The sequence below is a fragment of the Triturus cristatus genome, chromosome 4_1 (assembly GCF_964204655.1).
Source record: "Triturus cristatus chromosome 4_1, aTriCri1.1, whole genome shotgun sequence".
In the NCBI taxonomy this organism is placed as follows: Eukaryota; Metazoa; Chordata; class Amphibia; order Caudata; family Salamandridae; genus Triturus; species Triturus cristatus.
Window position 1 is genome coordinate 1,220,884,754 of NC_140585.1, and position 24,868 is coordinate 1,220,909,621.

A 24,868-nucleotide genomic window follows, 5' to 3' on the forward strand; every position below is an offset into this window, starting at 1 on the left:
CCTTTGCAAAATGTGTGACACTTCAAGCGAAGTGTTGACCCAAAACCTTCTGTTTGGTCTTGCTCATATTAAGACTCTGAGTCTATATGAATATGCTGTGTAAAATGAGAGTTAGTGACTGATGCAGCGCTCACTGACTTATAGAAAGCTACAGTGTTAAACATACTTCTGCATAGAGGTGAGTAAGCCACTGAATGCTCAAGGCATGGCCATGCCAGATCTGACTCAGCTGAAGTTTCTCATGGACCTTTGAGCCCAAAACGAGCAGAGCTTTTATGTGGCTTCTGCCTGTACCCAGGTTGTAACCTCATGCACTCACAATTAAAACAAAACATTACCTATTGATGTAAAACAGGAAAGAGAAAGAGTAGCCCATTAGTGGATAAACTGCACAAAGCAAAATCAGAAAACCTGCGCTCAAGCCTGGCTTCCCAGCTTCATCAAACTGTGTGATCCTTAGCGAATATTTCATTTTACTGGGCCTGGTTTTTCTCCATTATCACATATTAGAACACCTTCAAATATGTAAATTCAGGATACGCTGTACAAAAATATCGCCTGTGTCAGATGTTTTGGGAATATAACTGCCCCATCTATAATAACATTCTAGGTCATATATAGGAGTACATGACACGTCTTCGCTCCAAGTGGAAGACTTAAGGGGCATATTATCAAGCCAGGCGATAAAATTATCGCCGCTTTGGCGGCAGAAAACTGCCGCTAAAACGGCGATAATGGACTTGATAATATGCTCTATGGAATTCCAATTGAAGCCCATGTTAGATGTGAAGGACATCTAACATGGGCTTCAATTGGAATTCCATAGAGCATAATATCAAGCCCATTATCGCCCTTTTAGCGGCGATAATTTTATCGCCTGGCTTGATAATATGCCCCTTAGTGACTGCCGGAAGTTGAGCGCAACAAAAGACCCTATGATTGTAACAACCTGTAAGAAACTGATCATCGACTCATAAATCTTTTGTGCGGTCAAGGTCGAATAAAACCACACTTTTTGGGTCCAGGTGGTGGAGTCTCTCCTCCTCTTTGGAGGGGTGAGGTGGAGCAAAGAAGGACAGCAGGGTGATGTTCTGGGCCACATTAAAAGCAGTCCCAACTTTCGTAAGTAAGGAGGCCATTTTTGGAGAATCAGCTTGTCTGGATAGAAGGTGGTATAAGGAGGGTGCCCCAAGAGCACTTATGATTCATGGAGCCTCCTGGGCAATGTTAAGGCAGTTATTATAGGCAAGAGTCTAAGCGGACAATTGTGCATTGGCTCAAATGGTGCACACATGAGAAGGTGAGGACCAGGTTGAGGTCCCACTGAGGCATGATGAAGGGTGTAGATGGAAATGCATGCTGCATGCTTTTATGGAACCTAGCCGCAACAGGTGAATTAAAGAGGGAAGGATGGTCCAGCAACCAAGGAATGCAGAGATGGCAAAAAGGTAACCCTTAACTATGCCCAGAGCAGAGCCTCGCTAGGCCAAGGATAAGGCAAACAAGAGAACTTGTGATGAAGGTGCGGAGAGGGGATCAACACTGTGGGAATCACACCATGATAAAACCTGTCCCAACAGCTGGCGTGTACCGACTTCATGAGGGATGCCTGGCTGTCGGAATAACATTACTGACTTCAGGAGGAGGGTCAAAAACTGTCAACTGTGACTACTCAATCTCAAAACATGAAGGCGGAGGGTACGTAGATTTAGGTGCAGAACTCTCCCGTTGCTGTGAGAGAAGACTCCATCGAAGAGGCAGCCTGACTGGGGCCCGATATTCATGCTCAACAGCTCAGGATACCAGACTCTCCATTCCCAATCCGGCGCCACATGAATAACTTGGGCCCGGTCCTTACTGACCTTCTTGGGAACTCTGGGCAGCAGTGGTATTGGCCGAAAGACATTTAGGAGGCCAGAGCTCTACTAAAGGCGAAAAGCATCTCCGAGCGAGAGCCACCTTGGAAATTCCAGGGCACAAAACTACTGACATTGATTTCTTTCAGCAATGATGAACAGACCCAATCAAGGCTCACCCCATTGCTGGAGGGGCCTGGCACCATGTCTGATGGAGACACCATTCATGATCTGCTGGGCATCTGAGGCTGAGCTGTCCGCTATGGGTTTCAGAGATCCCATCAGGTTGTGAACCACCAGGGAAATGCTCTGACATTCCAGGAATGCCCTGAGATGCAGGGCCTCTTGACAAAGGGTCCACAACCCCACCTCACCCCACCCTGTTTGGTGCAATACCACATGGTGGTGGTGTTGTCCGTGAAAACATGCAACAGTCTTTCCTTGATTGAGGGAAGAAAGGCTTACAGAGCCAAGAGAATCGCCTGGAGCTCAACTCTTCGGACGGACGAGGGGAGAAAGGCGACAGTGTCTCTTTGGAGTAAGTGTGACGACAAGAGCACCCTCCCCCGCTGTCCCGGGTTCAGAACAGGACTCGTAAACTCTTATATGTATATCCTCTTGGAAATTCCAAAATAGAGTGACGCTGGGGTAATTCCCCGATTAAAAAGGTAAATAATACCCGAGTAGCGGTATAGACCAAACAATAGGGACCAACACCCTGATGAATGCCAGAGTGATCCGGTTGGGCACATAGAAAACTGGCAGAAACATGTTGGTTTTAGCAGTGGGGATTGTAGGGTCGTTACCTGCCCTGAATACCTCATTTTGTTTATTTTAATCCTGCCAGAGGTTGACAAGAATAAAGTTTGAGGGTTAACCTCGAGACTGCTTGGCCTTTGATAACTGACCCACACAGACTTTAAATGGTTTAAACTTTGACCGTTTTTCGTTGTTGCGCAACCAAAAGAGTTTTGTGAGAAAAAATCTCTGAAGAGCAGCGGCCCAGGTCAAAGGAGCAGAAAAAAAAGAACCAACATCGTCTCGATGGTGGGGGCAATTTAAGGCTCTTGTAACTGCACATGGACATCACTTCCGGTGCTGATATGAAGTTATCAAACCTTGCCGTCGTGGGATAGCTATGGGAAAAGTTTTTCCAGACCACATTAGTACCTGGAAGGCTATTCAATAAGTGAGGAATCTGCAGATAGACGTATCCGTCAGAAGAAAGTAGTTTTTTCCTTTAAGAAGGATGCAGAATAAGAGAAAGAAGAACCCATCTGACAGATTCAGGAAGGGAAGGGGCACATTTGGGAAACACACAACCCCCTCAAATGGTTCTATGTAAAACAAAGAAGCTTCAAGTTTCTGAAAAAGTTTATTTGAACAAAGAAGAGGGTACTTATTTCAACAATTTAAAGATTTATTTAACTTTAAATAGAATTACTATAAAAAGGAGCAAGACAATTTATATTTACCATAGTGCCACTGGGATGGCATGACTTTCTTTTGCCCCCAAATAATATCTGTCATGCCCCTGGTTTGCAACTTTGCATTGCAGCACTGGCATAAGTACCCCCAGCCAAGCTGAAGTCCGGGCTAAAATCGTAGCAACGTATGGCAGCTGCAGCAGAGCTCCTTTCTCCCAGTTGAACTAAGGTTACAGTGAGCGGGGAGCACTGTAGTGTGCAGTCTGACCTGCCCTCCCTTGCTCTTCCAAAGAGGAGGCGATCGCAGTGACTGGTTGGAGTGGTCTGCTTCACTAAGCATACACATGCTGCTATTCTCTGAGTACGATTAAGGACCACTCAAAAAGCCACGGACATCATTTATAGACCGTTAATCACTAGTGCAAGATAGAGGCAGTGCTTTATTTGAGCCGGTGGTTTCCAGTGCTTGGCACTAGCAGTTAAATGTCAACATTGGGGCTCGTAATAATCTACCTCATGGTGGCGCTGTCTGTCTAATTTAAAGATGAGTACAACAACAGTTATAAATTCAATATACGTTAATAATGACAATTGACTGCCTCCCAGGCCATTCTTATAACTTTGGGGGCCTGGAATAGCTTGGAACAGAATAGACAAATCTCGACATACTTTAATACTTTATTTAATTCTCTCCATTTTAATTTTGGAACACCTAAAATAAAGCACATGCCCCAAAAATGCAAGAATCACTAGAATAGTAAGTTAACCCATTTCAACGAGGGGTAGCATGTGTTTTTTTGTAAGTTCTCAGAAGATACTGGAGAGTGTAATGATTTGTAAAGTGGATTTTGGAATTTAAAAAAAAAGCATCGATGTCTTCTTGTGCTAAGTTTCCGGAGAGAAAAATGGGGACGGAGTTTGTAACATTTGTCACTTTTAGCACAATTCACAGAATACATTGCCTTCAGAATCTAAATGGTCAGTGGTCTTAACTCCTCAAATCGTTGAACGTTAATATCCTCCAGCTCCATCAAAGTTGACAAAGGCTCTTTCGGAATGATTTCCATTCTAGTGGAAAGAGTCTACTCTCAATACCAATTTTATCTCACACACAGGCATAAAATAGTAACAGAAAGCTTCCATTTTGCTACTTGATTTAGCTAAGAGGTGACAGTGTGAAGTGTTCCTAGAAAAAGACTAATGTTTATGAAAGGGATTGTGATTATTAATGAAAATATAATGATATTCACAAGGGTATGTGGAAAGTCTTTGGGCAATGAAAAACATGAATAAATCAATGCAGGAGAAATTGTAATCAACAGTGTCTTATGCTGATATATAAACTAAACTAAGTAGCTTTGGGGCATATCAACAACAACCGGCGATAATTATCTCTAAGCGCACTTAGCACTAGGATAATTATCGCCGGCTAGCGTGAATTTTTATCGCTGGGATAGCGTGCTATTAGCAACGCTTATCTCAATAGCGATAAAAATCCTCACGCTAACAGGCTAACGTGAGATTATCGCTGGAAACCCAGCGATAATCTCATGTTACCTTGTTGATAGGGACAGACAAACTTAGCCATGATATCCTCCTTCCATAGGATATCATGGCTAAGTCAGAAAAATACCAGACGTAAAAAAGCAGCAATAACCGCGGTTAGCGCTGCTTTTTTTGTCTCTAACAGGGTTAGCGACATTCTTGATAATAGGAGAAATGTCGCTTAGCGACATTTCTCCTATTATTTTACTCTGGAACGCCCCCTTTGCATCTCATTAGAGATGCAAGGGGAAGCGTAGAGTAAAAGGGTGCTAACATGCAAATTTGCATGTTAGCACCCTGTTGTTGATAGGGCGCTAGTTTTATCTCTCCTTTTTTGGCTTTTAAAGCCAAAAAAGCAGAGATAAAGCCCTTGTTGATATGCCCCTTTATTAGTGTAGTGGTTAAACACCTAACAATATTGGCTTTATGTTTTTAACTCTTCTCACAAAAGAAATGTAACTAAATGATTGTCATACAATTATTTTCAAAAAATGATTTGTTTAAAAATAAATTGGATATGTTTGTTGAGTAAGCAGAGCCACAAGCACTTTCTACTACTAAAAAAACAAAATTACGCCAGCATACCTAGTTAATAAACGTAATATAACAAAAACATTGAGGGTAACAAAATAGAAAATTAGCAGCGCTAAGAGTTACATCAACCAAATGACCCCAAAAATAAACAGCATTTACAAAATTTTGCAACAAAAATCCCGTAATTCATATTTTCTGATCTACACCTTCCATGTAAAAGTAATTACAATAATTTTTTGCACATAAAACGAAAATAGAATCATTATAGTAATTGTACAGTGCAGGTTGTACGGTATGTGTTTCCCCACAGTCTGGACTTACTGTTGACTGTAGGAAAATCTACCAAATTTTATGGATCTAAAGAAAAAAGCCATGATGAAGAACTCAAGGGGGCAGATTTACGAGTTCTGGCGCATCCCTGCAAATCAGCAGGGATGTGCAGGGAAACATGCGACACGCAATTCCCTCCCTGCGCCACCCTGAATGCTTGAAGCAGGTGTAAGGAGTGACGCAGCATGTTAGGCATAGGGCGCCCCTGAGCATTGCTGGAGCCGCGTCGTGCTTGCGACATGACTCCAGCAATGCACCGCCTTTACGCCACAGGATGCGACACGCATCGCCCTATCCTTGCGCCAGTGTGCCGCATTATAACTGTGACGCTTTCGTGGTGGCGCAGGGAGGGAATTGTGTGTCGCATGTTTTCTGGCGCATCCCTGCTGATTTGCAGGGATGTGCCAGAACTCGTAAATCTGCCCCAGGGTTTGGACGTAGCATGGACGAAAAAGTAAAAGTGACTCCTGCGGCGGAACGCCCACCCTGCGCCGGAACGCCCACATTAAACCTAACGCAGGTTTCATGTGGCGTAGGGCTTTACAACGTGACGCATCTCCCTAGATGCGTCACGTTGTAAATAAGGCACATCGTGGCGCATGATTTACGCCGCCGCTGCGTCACAGAAGTGACACAACGGCGGCATAAATGTGGCGCATGGGGCTTGTAAATCTGCCCCAAGGTTTCTTAGCGGGCAGGACAGTGGACACTTTCAGATGAGCATGGGTTATAGACTGTGAATTGTCTGAGTGCAAAGCACCCAACATGACAGCTCAAGAGCAAGCGTCAGCAGGGTTTTAAATGGGCCGGGTCCTGCCGGTTCTCAGCACCGGCAGGTCTAAAAAGCAGGTGCTGAGACGGGTCTCTATCAGGCTCTCAATTTTTGCCCTCATCCTCAAGGTGAAAACAAAAATCTTAACTCTGCAGCAGTAACACCCTTCACTGCCTTTGATGTAACGTCAAAGAGACTCATTATAGTTCTTTCACAATATCATAATTTCAGAACTGAAGCATTTTCAATGTTATATACAACGAAGCCAAAGTTGTTGTTTATTTAGCTTATGCAACTAACAACCGTTGGCAAAGCCAATAGTCCAGGTTTGTTCTAGGTGCAATGTTACTTGTTGTATTATTTATCTGGATGCAATGACAGAGGCAGCAAATTTATCAGTCAAGCGGCACACTATGCTAAGCACACATTTTTTAGCTTATGTGTTTTTAAGCCATGCCCTTAATTATATCAGCCACGCCCCTTTGAGAGACCCCCCATAGTTTTCAGCCCACTTAAAGCCCTGGGTGGAAGCCTGCCAGCAATTCACTATTATTGCTAAGTCATTTGTCAAAGTTACTTTCTGAATTACCTTCAATATATCAGGCCAACGGGCCTGGGTAATTTGATGACTGTGCAATCATTGGTTAAGAGCACTGTAGGTTATTCCAGAGTAAGTCGTGTCTGATCTGTCACAGTTGAATGGTACTTTATGAATGTATTGGTCGGATAACTGCATGCTGAACATTTTCGGAGTGCAAATGTTTGGTTTTAAGAAAGTCAATTGGAGCTGGTTTTTAAAGGAATTCTGCATGGTATTGGTAGACAAAATACAGAAGTCTGACACACCATTATAAGTATTCATTTTATTTATAGATGTAAAAACAATCATTCTTCCACTGACTAAAACCTTGTCCACATCCCTGGGAAGCATTATGAGACCAAAGAAAGACACTCATTCACAGATTTAACGACACAGTCTGCATAATTATTCTCTATATACCAGAATTTTAAAACACAACTGGACATGCATCTGTTCTAACCCTCCTAATGCTCCTCCTCAAATCAGGCGCACCAAGCGCTGCTTCAGTTGCCGATGACTTGCTGTAAAAGTTCATTCATCCAAGTATTTTTGTTACAGCAATTTATTAAGCGCACGAATACCAAAAGGTGTCTTAGCGCTTGGCTCCTATGCATTTGGGAAGGCAGAATTACAACCCATACTCCTTCGCCCCTCACAGCCTTAACTACCTAACACAGCCAATCCCTTTGAAAAATGATCCTTTTGGAATAGTTTGGTTCTTCATCTCGATGGCTGATTGTCTATCATCGTCCCAACCTTATGTTCCTCATAACAGTCTGAGTGGTGTTGGGCTGATGTTTTAATGAAGAATTGACTACAACAGGACATGTCAAATGGGGCGCGATGCCCTATGCATACTTCTTTTCTAAGCAGCTAGTTGGTCGAATGATGCAGTCACCCAAAGTAGCAAAAAGGCCCAAATAGAGCCGATAAGTGCTTATTATGCTGCAGTAGTGAGTGATAGCTTAAGGAATCCGAGAAGGGGTGTGAGTGATAACACACAAACCAAACAGCACAGACCTGGGCAAGCCAATGCTCAATGAGCTGAGAAGCAAAACAAGGGATTTCTACCTTGTAGTGCCACTGCATCACCTGGGCAGCATGTGACAGAGAGAGAGGGATGGCGGACAAAGAGGGAGAGAGCATAAAAGAAAGAAAGACATGAACTAGGTAGGGGGAGAGAACGAAGAAGTGTATGGCTTTTTGATATCACAAAATAATGCAAAAACAAATTGAAGTCATTTTTATCCCAGCATAATTCTGGGGAGAAGAACTGCAGAAGCAAGGAACAATAACAAAATTATACTTTGAACAATGATGATTACATTTAAAGTCAAGACTCAGGTTTTATACAGTAAAGTTCACATTTTGTAGAAGTAGTCATCGTGTTCCCCCATGATTGTTAAAGCTCCTGATCCAACGAAATTGTTTTAATGTGTATCTAGCAACCCTGCGCCTTGGCAATACGCATTTGTCAAAATATAGTTGTTAACTGTGGGAATAAATACATGCAAAGTTATATGTCGAAATGAAACAGAATTTCAAAAGTCACATCTACAGCTCAGAAAGCTTGGTGCAATTGTGGCACAGCCATGGTAACACCAGGGAGACACTGGGGCCTCCAGATGCAGCACTAGGTAGGCAGTCTGGCACATTTGATTCCTCTGGTTGTCTGTTTCTTCCATCACATTACTGGACCATGATGCACTATGCTCTGCCAGTGTATTATCGAAGGTTGCGACTGTTTCTTTTAATTCTTTTACGTCTGAGCGTAAATTCATACACTTGAGTCACTTCATGCAGACAGTTGCTGGGGCTGTTTTCAAATGATATATGGGAGCCAGAATTATAACTGTTATTGTTACTTGACATTTCCATAGCTCTCTATTGATCTTCCTTTAGGCATTGCTGCACTTTCAGTGGTCTAGAGAAGACTTTCTAAAGGATGCTGAGGTTCATCACAGACCTCAGTCTGAATAAGTTTGTGGCGAACTGTTGTCAGGAGGGAAAAGGAATATTCCTTCATTGGGTGTGTGTAAGACTTAGGTCCCATTATGACAATTATCGCATCCAGTAAAACGCGACACTGAGGTCTTCGGTATTTATCGGGTGTGATAATTATCGTATATCACAAGTTTCTGGCGAATAAGGTGGATTTTGGTGCTTGGTGCAGTAAACACTGGGCATTTCCCCTGATAAATATGAGCAGATTTGACCTGCCAATATTTATCCCAAAGCTCCTAATCACGACAGTACACAGAGGAATTGAACAGCCTACTCGTGATGCGGACCATTGTGGGTTGTTGTTTTGCACTGTGGGATCGGAAGGCAGCACCAGAGTTGCTTACATAGCTCCTCATTCAGTACATTTGCTTATGGTGTAGCAGATATAGGTTTGGGTTAGTAACCTAGTGGAGGCGTGTGATAATCAGCATTTAATCGCACTGGAGCCTCCATTATTAATTGTTCTTAAGTTAATTAGAAATTATCTGGTGCCTCAGATCCAATGTTATGAAGGTCCCTTTAGAGTGACTCCATAAGTCCTAGTTCCTAAGCCCTCTCCCACTGCCAATCCATTGGCATTGCACTGCCATGTAGCAGGCACAGAACTGGTGGAAAGACACAATTTTTGTTTAGGCAGAATTCAGATAACATATTGGGAACAAAGGTGGGTGATGTTTCAGCACCACCGTGTCAAGAAGAAATACAGTGTATGTTTCAGAGGTAATGAGAACCAGACAGTCGCTGACCCTCTTGGTGATAGTTACAGAAACTAGTAAAGAGGTCTTTCAATTGGATTGATTCATGACACGGGTCATGGATTGAGTGTTCGCATGTCAGCCTAGGCTGGACCAGAACTTCACTAGAACAAATCACAACTCAGAGAAAGAAACAAGGCAATTCAACATGTTGCATGATATTTGATTCTCTTGGTCCGTTCTGTATGTTCGATTGACCACACCGTAGGTCCTTCAGGTGTCAACATAATGGCTGAATGAGAAGCTATCTGGATAAAGGCAAGATACTATCCGCTGAGAAAGTGAATATGTTGATGTTCTTTAGCGAGGTTCAAAAGCTGAACCTCTGGTACTTTCTGTGCTCTGGTGGAGGCATTCAATTCAGCCAACAAAATGTTTAAGTTCTCAGAGGAGAAGCTTATGTGGAAAAGGATAGCTTTTCAGAAATTAGACACTCCATCTCAGATTTTAGTGGTGGTTGTAGGACACTCCATCCTCCATGGACTGGAGGTCACTTGGATGATGTGCAGGAAGGATAAGGTACATGGCTGGAATTTCCACCATCCATAAGATTCTTCACTGAATTCCATGTTATGACCAGAGTATGGTCTAAGTTTAAAAATCACTAACTATTCCTTTGTAGATTTCGTGTTACAATCACTTTAAAGAGGAAATTAAATATGCCTGTGCTCCAGAGACCTATTTATTGAGCTATTACCTCATAGCCCTGTTTTAAACCTTTTTGATCTGTTTTGGTTAACTACTTTTATTTATAACTTTTAAATATGAAAAAGTAGTGCATATCTGCTGAAAGTAACATGCAATGTATTACTATTGTTGAGGGTGGAACATCATCGCACAGAAAAGGCTTCGACCCATCATGACTCAAGGCCCCTCTCATGTTCAGCAATGATAATGAAGAAAATGTTCCTTACCTGAGGTAACGAGCTGTCTGGTAGATACTCTATCTACCTGCAGACTCCTCACCTTTAGAACAACTCCAGGCATCAGACTGGAGCTGGAAAAATTAAAAACTCTCATAGCACCAGTAGGGGGTGCTGGACTTAGTTGATGTCAGAAGTGGCATTCGCAGTGTCACAGAGGCCATAAAGCACCCGCCCTGGTGCAACAACATTAGGTTCTCTCTGTTTTTTCTAACTATTCAAGGGGAGAGGGCAGATTGGCATCAATTTAGGACTGCAACACTAAAAAAATATGTATATTAGGATCTTATTAACTTTTCCTATAACTCATCCATCAAATAGGGAGCCGGGCGGATCGGTGAGGAATCTGCAGGTAGATAGAGTATCCACAGGAAAGACTGTTACCGCAGTTAAGTAACTTTTTCTTCTGATGGACAATTCTACCTGCAGATTCTTCACTCATAGAATAGAAATACCCTGCCAAGGAGGAAAGTTGATGGATGGTTAGACGAGGAAATCTTTCAGAATGGGCATGACAAAAGTTTCATCCATGCACACCTCCAAATTCAGGCAGTAGTGCTTTGTGAAGGTGTGCAAGGAAGCCCACATTGCCGCCTTACAGATTTCTGGCAAGTGCAGAAGTAAACGACACAGCCCTGGTGGAATGAGCTTAGGTCCCTTCAGAAGGCTCTTTCTTGGCAAAGACATAGTAGATCTTGATGCAGAGGATAAGCCAATGAAGAGAATCCTCTTTTGCACAGCCTTATATTTTTTGGGCACCACAGAACACGATAAAGAGCTGGTTGCCCGATCGAGAATTCTTGGTGTGGTCCAAGTAGTAATTAACCGACAACTTAAGATCCAAGTAATGCAACCATTCCTCCTCTTTTGCAGGGGGGGGGGGACAGAAGGTCGGAACAGTGAAGGGCTGACCAGGATAGAAGGTGGTCACAATCTTAGAAAGCAAAACAGCTCTGGTTTGCAACATCTACTTAACGGGAAAGAAAGAAGTGAAGGGAAGGTGACAGTTAAGACTTTGCAGCTCACTAACGCTTCTGGCAGAACCGATTGCAACCCAAAAAAGTTTTGAGGGTTAACATTAGTAGGGTACGACTGTGAAGGGGCTCATATAGAGTCCCCATCAAAAAGGTGAGAACTAGATTCAAATCCCACTAGGGAACCACAAAGAGAGTTGGAGGAAACCCATTCCCCAAACCTTTTACGAAGTGCTTAACTATAGGGTAACTGCAAAAGGGATGGCTGCTCAGGGAGACAGGGGAATGCACACAAGGCAGCTAAATACCTCTTCACAGAGCCAATAGGGCAACCCTGCTGAGCAAAGGAAAGAGCACATTTCAGAACTTGCAACAAGAAACTAGTTACTTACCTGTACACTATGGTTCTCCAGTATTATCTTTCATAGATTCACATACTTGTATCTTCCCCGTCGTCATGGTGGGAGTCTCACGGTAACAGAATGACCACAGCAGTATAAGAAAACTGCATAGCAAAACCCCATAGGGAATCATCGTATTTGGTAACCAACTCTCATCATTATGTGGTCCAAGACTCAGCCAATCGGCTGCTAGCCCTGCCCTCACACTCCCCAGCAGAGCCTTCCTGCCTCAGATTTCCAGCCCCGAGTGCGAGACTAAAATACATCTAGAGACAATGGAGTTCTGCCTGAGAAATGGGGAGGTGGGCGGGCCGCATGTGAATCTATGAAAGATAATACTGGAGAACCATAGTGTACAGGTAAGTAACTAGTTTCTTCTCCAGTATTGAATCTTTCATAGATTCACATGCTTGTATCAGAATAGTAAGCAGTACTTATGCCAAACTGCATTTCCAGGCTAGAACCCCAATGACCGCGGGCTCTGCTCATCTGTATAGATTGTTAACATACATTGCAATATTTGAAACATATGTGACAACATACATATATTTGTACATTTAATCATCGTCATTATTAATGATAAATACCTCAATGAAATAGGTGCCGTAGAACTGCTTGTCCCACTGCTGCATCCTTTCTCCATGCTGCGTCCAGACAATAATGTCTAGTAAAGGTGTGCGCATTCTTCCATGTCGCAGCTCTACAAATGTCTGGCAGTGACACCCCCGCAAAAAGAGCCGTAGAAGTTGCCATCTTCCTTGTGGAGTGCGCACGTACTTTAGATTGTAAAGGTTTACCAGCTTTGCTATGGCACAAGGATATAGCTGACGATATCCATCTCGAGATACTGGCCCTAGAAAGTGCCACCCCTTTCCTGGGTCCAGCAAAGGCTACGAACAGCTGATTTGTCTTTCTGAATGATTGAGTCTTGTCGATATAGAATTTGAAACATCGTTTGATGTCTAAAGAGTGCAACGCTCTTTCCGCCACTGTTGACGGGTCTTTAAAAAATGTAGGCAAAACTACTGGTTCATTTAGGTGAAAGCTGGAGGGGACTTTAGAAATACATTTGGGGTTCGTCCTGAGAATCACTCTGTCCTGCCTGAATTGTAGGAATGGTTCTGCGATTGAGAAGGCCTGAATCTCGCTGACCCTTCTTGCCGATGTGAGCGCTAACAATAACGCTGTCTTCCATGAGACAAATTGTAATTCCGCCTAATGGATGGGCTCAAAGGGCGGTTTCATTAACTGCGTAAGAACTGTATTCAGCTGCCAAGAAACCACTGGTCTTTGAACAGGAGGGAACATTCTGAAGAGCCCTCTGAGGAATTCCTTAATGACTCTTTGGGACCAAAGAGAGGGTCGGTCAGGAACTCTTGTGTACCTTGAGATAGCGGCCAGGTGTACTTTTATGGACATATGAGAGAGTCCAGATTTGGCCAATGTCAGTAGATATGGAAGAATCTGAGCAGACGAAACCCGAAATGGATGCAAATTGTTAGATGCACACCAGTGACAGAACCTTTTCCATTTCGCCGCATATGTTTTGTTTGTGGAGACTGCTCTGGATCGTGATAGAATGTCTTTGCAGTCCTGTGGGATCTTTAAGAGGTGGAATTCATGCTCGTGAGGTTCCATGCTGACAAGCTGAGCGATTTCAAATTTGGATGCAGTATCTGACCGTTGTTCATAGTTATCAGATCCTGCACTAATTGGAACTGTATCCTTGGTGTCATTGAGAGCCTGAGAAGTTCGGAGAACCACGCTTGTCTCGGCCATGCTGGTGCAATCAGAATCACATGGCACGGCTCTGATTTCATTTTCCTTAGGACTTTCAATATTAGAGGAAAAGGGGGAAACGCATACGCAAACATTCCTGTCCAGCACATCTGTAGCGCATTGCCCCACGATCCCTTCTGCGGAAACCTGCTTGCAAAGTTTTTGCATTTTGAATTGTGGCGGTCCGCGAATAAGTCTAGCCTTGGCGTGCCCCATACCTTGAAAACTTTGGAGAGGTGCTTCTGATGTAGTTCCCACTCGTGAGAGATTTCGGGAGATCTGCTCAAAATATCCGCTCTTATGTTGTCCACTCCTGCAACATGCTGCACTTGAAGCGAGATGTTGTGAGCTAGAAGCCATTTCCAAATGTCTTGTGCTTCCTTTGACAGAGGTTTCGACTTTGTGCCCCCTTGTTTTAGCAGGTAAAACATAGAAGTTGAGCTTTCCGTCTTCACCAGAACCGTAGATCCCTGAATTCTGGGAAGGAAAGCCTTGAGTCCCAAAAACACGGCCCTCAGCTCTAGTAAGTTGATGTGGAGCTGCGTTTCGTACTTTGACCAGTGACCCTGAATCTCGAGCTCCTGGAGATGCGCTCCCCACCCTTGAGGAGAAGCATCGGTCATCATTATGAAATTGTAGGTTTGAACCTCGAAGGTCAGTCCTTCCGCCAAATGATCCCTGATCTTCCACCATGACAGGGCGTCTCTGATCTGAGGGTTGATTATTATTTGATCGTCGAAGGATCCCTGTGACTGAAGCCATTGCTCGTCTAGCAGTTCTTGTATAGGTCTCATGCGGAACCTGCAATTTGGGAGTAGGGGGATACAAGAGGACATCATTCCCAGCAATGACTTGTAAATCCTTACTGAAACGGACTTTTTTCTTTGCAATTGTGTTGACAACCGTATGATCTTTCGAATACGCTCCTCTGACGGGTAAGCCTTGGCCTCCTCCGTGCAGATTAGAGCACCCAGAAATTGAATGGACTGCGCTGGTCTGAGATGTGATTTCTCCAGGTTGACTCTGAGACCCAGCTGATTGAAAAGCTCCATGCAAACGTGAAGGGAGCAGAGGGTGTCTCTGAACGAACTTCCTTTGATAAGCCAATCGTCCAGATAAGGGAAGATCTCGTGACCTTGGAGTCGTAAATGGGCCACAATTGGCGCCATACACTTTGTAAAGATTCTCGGTGCCGACTTTAGTCCGAAAGGTAAGACTTTGAATTGGTAATGACGCCCCGCCACCATGAAGCGTAGGAATTTTCTGTGTTTTACGTGGATTGGGACGTGAAAATAAGCATCTAAGAGGTCCAGGGATGCCAAATAGTCTCCTCTGCCAATTAGGAGAAGAATTTCCCGTAGGGATAACATTCGGAATGATTTCTTTTGAATTAATTTGTTGAGACCTCTGAGGTCCATTACCTGCCTCCATTTTGATGTGTCCTTCTTTTTTATGAGAAAGAAATGAAAGTAATAGCCTTTCCCGCGTTGAAGTTGCGGAACTTCTTCTATCGCCTCCTTTTGTAATAACGCTATCACTTCTGCTTTGAGGGCTGATAGATGTTCTTGCCTCCTGTGTATAGGAGGCTGAATTGGAGGCTTGTCTACGAATTCCAGAGTATGGCCATGTTGTATTACATCTAAAACCCATCTGTCCGTTGTTATTGACAGCCAAGCTGGGTAAAATGAAGTCAGGTAATGGGTGCTGCTTGTCGGACAAGTGGCGGATGTGTTGGAGAAGTCATTGTCGTCGATTGGACTGCTGCGACTTCCCTCTCGTAGATGACCTTCCTCTGGACTGTTGTTGATAGTTATTTGAAGATCGATATTGTTGATTGCTCGAGTACTGACGAGAACCCTGCTGCTGGTATGGCTGATATCTGTTCGATTGGAACGAGGATCGTTGTGTAAAGTGTCCCCAGGATCCTCTCCTCCGAAAGGACTGAAACCTGCCCTGTTGCAGAGATCCCAGCGCCCGCGCTGTATCTGTGTCCGTTTTGATACTTTGGAGGGCCTCATTGACATGCTTTCCGAACAGATTCTCTCCATCAAATGGCATGTCCACTATTTTGGCCTGTACCTCCGTTCTGAACGAGGTGGCCTTCAACCATCCCTGTCTTCGCAGGGCTACTGCCCCTGCCATTTGACGAAAAGCCACTGAGGACAAATCCATAGCGATGTCGATGGATTCAGATGCTGCCCTAGCCCCATCCTGTAGAATAGCAGCCGCTTCTTCTTTTTTATCGTCTGGAAGATGGGAAAGCAAGGGAGCTATATCGCACCACATCTGCCGGTTGAATCTGCTGATGAGGGCTAATGCATTAGAAGCCTTTATGGAAGACGCTGCCATCACTGCAAAGCGCTTCCCTGCGCCGTCCATTCATCTTCCGTCTTCCGTCTTTGTCCGGGGGAACCATTGTCGTTGAAACCGGATTTTTTGAGTTTCTTTGGGCAGCCTGCGTCACCACAGAGTCTGGTCGAGGATGACCAATCAAACAGGCCGGAGACGATTCCGGGGCTCTATATTTTTTGTCTATTCGAGGAACTGAAGCAGCCACTGAAGCCGGGTTCTTCAATATCTTCAAGCCTTCCTCCCAAATATGGTAGATTATTGGAATGGATCACATAGACTTGCGTGACTCCTCCTTAAAGTCAGAAAGAAAACATTCAGCTTCCTGAACTGGAATGGGAAGATCAAAGTGCTTTGATGCTTTCTCCATGATGTCATGGAATCCTCCTATATCTTGCGGCGGAGAGTTTGCAGGTGTTGGAGATGGCGACGGCGTAGTTGGGAGAATATATTGATCCCATTCATCATCAACCTGCTTATCTTGAAGGAGTTCTCCTTCTTCCAGTTGATAGGCATCACTGTCTTCTAAGTCATCTCTGATTGTCATAATCGGTGGAGATCGGATCTTCTGAGTGGAAGTTTTGGGAGAAGAGTGAGGTGGTCGTACCGGTGTCGGCTTCTCCACCGTCTGTGGCGCTTGAGAGTTTGCGTCCGGGAAACGCTGATAGTAATCGTTGATCATCAGGCGTAAGTCAGTCACCAAGGACATCGGCATGGAAATAGAGTCCTCTCTAGAAGTATGCTGAGGCTCTTCCTCTTCCTCGTAGGCATAAGACTCCTGAAAAGATTCATATCTCCGTGAATCTCTCGGCGGACGATCCTGAAATGAGAAGACTTCTTGAACCTCATGAAATTCTTCCTCATCTGTTTCCTGACTCTTAATGCGAAGTTGGGAAGGACTATAAGCCACTCCTGAAGACTCCTCATCATCGGACTGTAAGTCTAGTAAATTTGAAGGCGGAAGCGGAGAAATTTTCGTCCATGTTGTAAAATCCGTAGACTTAGTCTGCTTCGTCGACGAGCCCGTCGACGACGCCATAGACTTCAATGTTATTTTCTTTATCTTAGGAGATTTAAAAGTTCCCATTGACGGGACTGTCGTCGACGGAGATCTCGTCGACGGAGTAAGCTGTATTATCGTCGACACCGTAGTCGTCGACGACGAAGTCTTCATCGACAAAGGTAATGAGGCCGTCGACGGAATTGTCAACGGGCTTTTCCTCGACGACGAGGTTTTAGCCGCCGTCGATGCCGCTGTCGTCGTCGATATGGTGGTCGTCGATGGAGTCGTCGTCGATATGGTGGTCGTCGACGGAGTCGGCGTCGACGTAGTCGTCGACGGTTTCAAAGCAATAATCGCCGGCGACGCCCTAATTTTCGTCGACGGGGCTGAGGAAATTTCTCTTGACTCTTTAGACTTCTTAAGAGGAGTATGAGGTAATGAAGACGCAGGGGCCCCTTTGTCTTTTGTCTTTTGCTTTTTCAGCTCTGAAATATCTTCTGAAGTTGAAGATTTTCTTTTCCTTGAAGACTTAGAATCCTTAGAACAGCAGAAGACGTGCCTCCCTGTCACGTAGGGTCTTCGCAGAAAAGGTTCTGCAATGTTTACAGTCCTTAGGCACATGTTTTGGGTGCAAGCAATATAAGCAGTCCTTATGTGGGTCCTCAGAGAACAATCTAGGCTTTCCACAGGATCTGCAGGGCCTGAAAAGCCTCTTCTTAGAGCTTTCAGCCACACTGAACAAGAAAAAATGAAGCACAATACCTTAAACTAGCAAGAAGAAGGTAATTTTAGATGAACCAGAGGTCAAAAGTTCACACAGGAACAAAACTGAGCAAGGCTCAGGGAGACTCCTCCTCACACGAAGGCGGTTGGAAATCTGAGGCAGGAAGGCTCTGCTGGGGAGTGTGAGGGCAGGGCTAGCAGCCGATTGGCTGAGTCTTGGACCACATAATGATGAGAGTTGGTTACCAAATACGATGATTCCCTATGGGGTTTTGCTATGCAGTTTTCTTATACTGCTGTGGTCATTCTGTTACCGTGAGACTCCCACCATGACGACGGGGAAGATACAAGCATGTGAATCTATGAAAGATTCAATACTGGAGAACTTGGCCTGCAAACGTTCCGTGTAATTGTCTGCACATATGCAACAAAGTTGCCCTGTATGCCACAGTAACAGACTTAGTGGATGAACAACATGCTGACAAGATTACGTTGACCATCTCCTGTAGCAGCAGAAGGAGCTCAGTTGTCCCCGCTCAATCTCCTAGCATGAAGGTGGAGGTCTCAGAGATTGGGTTGCAGAATCATGCCCTTTGACTGGGAATGAAAGAAAGTCCGTCCTGTGCAGCAGGCAAAAGCGGGGATTATGTGGAGAAACGCAGAGTATCAGAATACCACACCCGTCTCTGCCAATCTGGGGCGTTGAGAATGGCTTCGACCCAGTCTTGGTGAATCTTCCTGAGAGCTCCAGGAATTAAGGATATGGGGGGAAACACATAATACAGCTGCAAGTTCCACCTCAACTGAATATTGTCCCCCATGGCACCCTGCAGTGGATACTGGAGGATGCAGAACTGATTGCATTGAGCATTTTCAGTGGAGGCTAATAAATTCAGCTGAGGAGTGCCCCATTGGGCGAAGAAATCCTGGATTACCTCTGGCAGTAGATGCCACTCATGATCAGCAAGGTGACACAAGCTCAGGCTGTCGGTACAGACATTCCTAGACTCTGCTAAGTGACTGGCAGTGGGCCAGGTCCAAGGGGATGTGCCTCCGACCACAGTCTCAATGCTGCTAACCTGACCCCCAGTGCCAGATCTCTTTCCTAAAACTGTATAATTGTTTCCCACTTAACAATACCTTTAGCACTCACTGTAAGTGCCTAGTAGTGGTACTCCTGGTACCTGGGGCAAGCAGGCTAAAGAAGGTCCTTAAGGGCTGCAGCACAAATTGTGTCACCCTAAAGGACCCTTCACCAAACACATACAGACTGCCACTGTAGGCTGCGTGTCTTGGTGCAGACAAAAGTGAAACACGACATGGCACATATCCATGTGTGCCAAGCCCACAGACATTACATGCAGTATAGGTAAGTCTCATGCCTGCATCAGGCCTTACAGCCCTAAGGCAGGGTGCACTGTACCACATGTATGGGCATATCTGCATGAGCACTTTTGCCCCTGTGCTGGTCTTTTCTATTACTGCCAGTACAAGTGACCAGGAAAGTCATTTTAAGTGCATGTGCTGGACACTGTGGTGTAAACGAGTTCCCCAGTTACATGACAGCTTCACTGAAACCAGAGATGTTTGGTATCAAACATCTCATATTGATAAGCCCACACTGATTCCAGTGTTGGAATTATTAATACATGCACCAAGAGTGCATCTCAGAGGTCCCCCCTGAAAACCTATCAGCTACTGGGGGGTGTTCATGGACTGGTCTTAGCCAGGTTATCATCCCAGGTGCATTTCTGACCCCCAAGGATGAGGGTCTTTGCTCTCAGGAGGCCAGGAATAAAGCCTGCATGGTGGAGGGTGTTTACACCCCCTTCCACAGGATGACCTGTGAATTAGCATACCAAGACAGGGAGCTTCAAAGAGCCCACCACCTTTGGTATGCAAATCTGGCTTCCCTCACAGGAGAGGACGCTGGCCCCCCTTGACAAGGGCCCATTTGGCAGAAAATTGTAAGTGAGATAGGCGTGCTCACCTTCAGCCTAGTTCCACCCCTAGGTGGGCTACCTGAAGTGAAGACAATTTTTCTGAGTTGGCCATCTTTGTGATGGCAAACTTAGGAACTCTGCAACAGGCTTATACCCGCTTCCTACAGGAATGGTCCTATAGGGACATAGTGGCCCAGGGCTAGGTAGCTCATTTTCTACACCCTACACTCCTGAACACCCCTAAAATCAGCATTTAGGGGAGGCCCTGGCACCAGGAAATTAGATTGTGCTGACCCAAAGAAGAAGAACCGAATAGTCGCGAAAGCAAGAGCTGTAGAAGAAGCAAATGATTTTGCACTAAGCCTTCTGGCCTGTCCGCCTATTGTTGACAATTGCACTGAAGTAATCTCACTCTGCAAGCAGCTGATCCTCAAAAGCCTTGTAGGACTGCCAGTACTTCTCCAAAGACTCAGGAACTCCCATGGAACAGCGGAGTTGTTCCCCTGCACCTTGCAGGTACCAAAACAAGAACTGTGAGGCTCCAGGACCGCGAAAGCCCAATGCCGCAAAGCACCACTGCACCCGAGCCACCTAACCTGAGCATCAGAGGGCCAATGGTGCCTCTAGATTGGAAGCCTACCTTGCGTCTCCCCTCTGTGGACTTCTCTATGCTGCCTGCAGCCTCTGTTTGCAGGCCCCCTCTACCGCAACCACTTCTGGTGACAAAAATCTGACGCCTAAGGACAACTCTGCACCCATCGCCTTAGCCTGTGGAGAAAAGGACCAAAGGTGTCCATACGTCCCTGAGCATTGTGAGGACTGGTCCCCTCTGTTGGTTGAGCCCGACTGGCCTCCCAGTCCAAACTTGCAGCATCTTCTCATGAAGACCGATCCCCATAGACTAACATTGGGCCCCCAACGCTCTATTGCACCACTGCACCAGGCCGCCCTAGTGCCACTGGAAGTGACCTGCTGGTGCTGCCATGGATCTTGCCCCATACTCACCTTAGGGTCCAGGATACTGGTCTTGTAAGTCGCTGTATTCTATCTGTAAGCAGAACTTTTCATAGGTAACATTGCAGCTACTGAAAATTGCACAGTGTTGAGTTTTGAAAACGTAAAGTATTTCTCCTGCAAAATGTACTTACCTGATCATATTGGTTATGCTGTCTAAATATACATATAAAGATATGTGGTATTTTTATTAATGGATGTGGATCTCCTTATTGAGTCGTGCACATCAGTTATTGGCTGTGTGTGTATTTTGCAGATGTCTAACACTCTTCTCTAATAAGCCTAAGGCTGCTTGACCACATTACCCCCCAGAAGAGCACCTAAGAATTGCTAGAGCAAGCCGCTGTCCACTCATAAGGAAATACCTGGAGTTTTTGCACAATATGCCTCATTTTGGTATATCATATAAAGAGCCAGCTTCCTACAGGCCACAGGTGAGATTTGATCAAAAAGTCCAGGCCAAACAGCAGAGATGCTGTCGATTGCAGATGGTGCAACAACATCTCCGATGAGCTGGCTTTGATGAGGCAGTCATCCAAGTACGGGAAAATGGGGATGCCTGGCCTTCTGACATGGCTATTACCTTCTTGCACTGACGTCACCTTTGTGAAGACTTGAGGTGACAATGTTAAGCCACAAGGTAGTAATGCAAACTGGCTGTGTGTAGAGCCACCAATCACAAGTACTTGCGGTTCGACTGCACGATAATAATGTGGAAGTATGCATCCTGCAGGTCTTCACCATCCAATCTCTAAGCTCCAACACTAGTAGAACTTGAGCTAGGGTCATTATATTCAACGTTTCCTTTTGTAGTTCAGGTCCCTGAGGTCTAGAATGGGACGCAGCCCGCCAACTTTCTTGGGCACCAGCAAGTAACATGTGTAACATCCCTAGCTCCCTTCCTGCTCTGGTACTAACTCCACCACTTTCTTGAGGAGAAGAGCTGCCATCTCCTGCTGAAGAATGACTAAATGGTGTGAAGGTGGGGAGGAGGGAGGGAGAGGGATGGTGAGTGTGGAGCCTGAAGGAAGGAAGCAAGGGAAAGGTGTAGCCCTTTTCCATGATTTGAAGGACCTAATGGTCCAAAGTAATGGCCTTCTAGGCTGCAAGAAAATGTGACATCTGCCCTCCCACAGGTTCTGTGTAGGGTTGGGGAAGCAAACTAGACCTGCTTTCTGTCAGGTGCGGGAAGGAGGGAGCAGAGGACGGTTGAAAGGTGCCTCTGCTGCATTTTCCTCAGCTTTTTCCTCTACATTGCCTGACCAGGAAATTAGGCTGCTGTTGTCGAGAATGAAAGGAAAATCTCTGGTAATACCACTGAAGCAACAAAAAAGATGAAACAGCACCCACCTCTGATGGTGGTCGGAGGCAGGAGCTGCATTCTGGGGAAGCATGCAATAGCTTTGCAATTCTTAAATCGCTCTAGGGCTGAGTTAGCCTTATCACCAAAAAGGTGCACCCCATCAAAGGAAAGGTCAATAAGGTTAGCCTGAACATCCAATGAGAAGTTGGAAGAGCAAAAGCAAGCATGTCTCTGGATGGTAACGCAAGTGCCCATTACCCAGACCACCGAAGCCACAGAGTCAAGTCTTGATTTGATTATATGGTGGGAGGCTTTCTGACCATCTTTAGTGAGCTCCTAAAACATTTATTTTCATGTTGGCTAGCACATGTGGCAAGAGCATCCGGGCCATGTACTACAAAACATGGTGGTGTCTGGCTAAAAGGCAATTTGTGTTAAGAGACTTCAGGGCCATATTCACAACAGAAAAGGCCTTTCTACCCCAGGTCTCCAGTTGGTGCGGGTACCTATCAGAGAGAGCTGTACGGAAGACTCCAGATTGTGCCCCAGAACAGGAGCCTGGAACAACGTGGTTCTCTGGTGATGGATGGTCCAAAAGGAACGCTGGGTCACCAGTAGCTGGGCAATAAAGGTAACCTATGAGCCAGGTGACTGCTTAAGTGGAAAAGGGTTTCTCCCATGCTACCAAAATGGGCTCCAAAAGGGCCTCATTAAAAGGGATAAGCAGTTCTGAAGTTGCAGTACAAGGCAAAAGGGCTTTGGTCAGAACACTGGCTATAGTTTCTGTGGTGGGCAGGAGGAGATGTAAGTCCTCGGCAGCTTTTGCATCCCGTATGTAGAGATACTAATTCCAGTGGGAAGTCCATAGCAAACTCTAGGTAAGTTTCTATGCCGCTGGCAAAGGAAAGCCCTTGGAATTCCAGAGGTTCCTGATCAGGGTTTCCATATGACATACATTCAATAGGATCAGAGTCCATCCTAAAGATATCATAAAGATAGGTCCTGTATGCTTCCTCCTCTAAAAGACATTGGACTCCCTGAGAAACTTGTGCTGAGGAGTGGCATCTGGCTGTGGCACCGGTGGTGCAGTATCTGGTGTTGGAAGTGAGGTGGTGGCAGCAGCGGGAGAAGCCCCGTCCACGGCATTTGCTGCAGTGGTGGCAAGTGCCTGAATGCCTGGTCAAAGCAGCTTGGCGTGGGTACGGAATCTGACGAAGCAGTGTTAAAGGGCGTTGGATGTAAAGGTATAAACATTGGAAGCCAAAATGGGGTCGCTGGTCCCAAAAGGCATGGAGGCCTTCGCAAATATAGAATACATTGCATTACGGAACGTAGCCGGATCCAACCCTGGGGTCAGAAACTCTGCAATGAGCTCCTGAAAATTGACTTTCACGTCAGCTGGCACACGTAGTAAGATCTTCTGGGCCATGTCCCACAAGGCATGGTTATATCAGGCTAAAAGGCAATTGTGTTAAGGGACTTTAGGGGCATAGTCTCTGCAGAAAAGGCCATTTTAACCCAGGCCATCCATGGCATTTGTTGCTGAGGTGGCATGTACCTGACTGCCGGGTGAAAGTAGTGTGGAGTGGGTACTGGTTAGGACGGAATGGCGCTGAAGAGCACTGGGTGCAAAGGCATAAATATTGGAAGACGTAATGGGATCACTGGCCCAAAGGGGAGCAGTTCGCGTCATGGACTTCGTAAACATAGAATACATTGTGTTAAGGAACGTAGTCGAACCCAACCGCAGAGGTTGGAAACTCAGGGAAGGATAGCGCTGATGCTGGAGTCTCATGTGGTGGAGGTATCAGTGCTGAAGGTCGAGGAAGGATGGAGTTCACTCTGGAGCCAGGTCTAGTGGTGAAGCAGGGCTGCGCTTAAGAGGATCCAATGGCATTAGGTTGATTAACTCTGGTTCAAAGGATAAACGTCCTGTGGGAGACAGGGAGTGACGCGGAGACTTACCTTTTGAGTGCTTTTTTGACTTTCTGTGCTTCTTTTTTTTCTTGCCAGTTGAAGAGGATTATGGAGCGGTACATCAAATGTATGCGGCGTCACTGGCCCTCTCTGACCCTGGCCATGAAGAGCTTGGCCTCCCTCTCTTTGATGGCCTTATGGTGCATGCTGAGGCAGGAAGAGCAGGTCCAGGAGTCATGGTCTGACCAAACGCACCAAAGGCAAACTGAATGGGGGGTCCATTATGGACATCTGTCCCTCACAATTTCTGCAGGGTTCGAACCTTGATTTCTTGGGAGGGGACATGGTACTGCTTTTATAGAATATTTTGTGAGGAAAAATTACTCAAAGAACAAAGCTCTGCATCAGCGCCGGAGGTCCACAAAAAAGGGAAATCATGTTGCACCAGAACGGGTGATTTATGGCCTCAGTGATGCTGCCTTATGTCACTTCCACCATTTACTGAGTCCGGCACCCCCCTATCAGTGACTTGAGAGCTTTGAAGTTTTCCGGATCCAGTCTGATTTCTGGAGTTGTTCTACGGCTGAGGAATCTGCTGGTGGAAGTATCCATCAGAATTGCATCTTACACGCTGTACTTCTGAATATATACAAATGTATGTAAACATTTAAACCAGCATAAATGGAGCAAAAGCCTATGGACTTAAATAAAAATTCTTTATAAAAACATAAAAAAT

At 45.3% G+C, this 24,868-nt stretch overlaps 1 protein-coding gene across 1 annotated transcript in view; it reads right to left on the reverse strand.

The window, feature by feature from the left end:
• The window catches only part of KIF5A (kinesin family member 5A), an 800,696-nt gene that overhangs the window by 89,756 nt on the left and 686,072 nt on the right, over nucleotides 1–24,868 (reverse strand). The gene's annotated exons all lie outside the window — the stretch shown is intronic.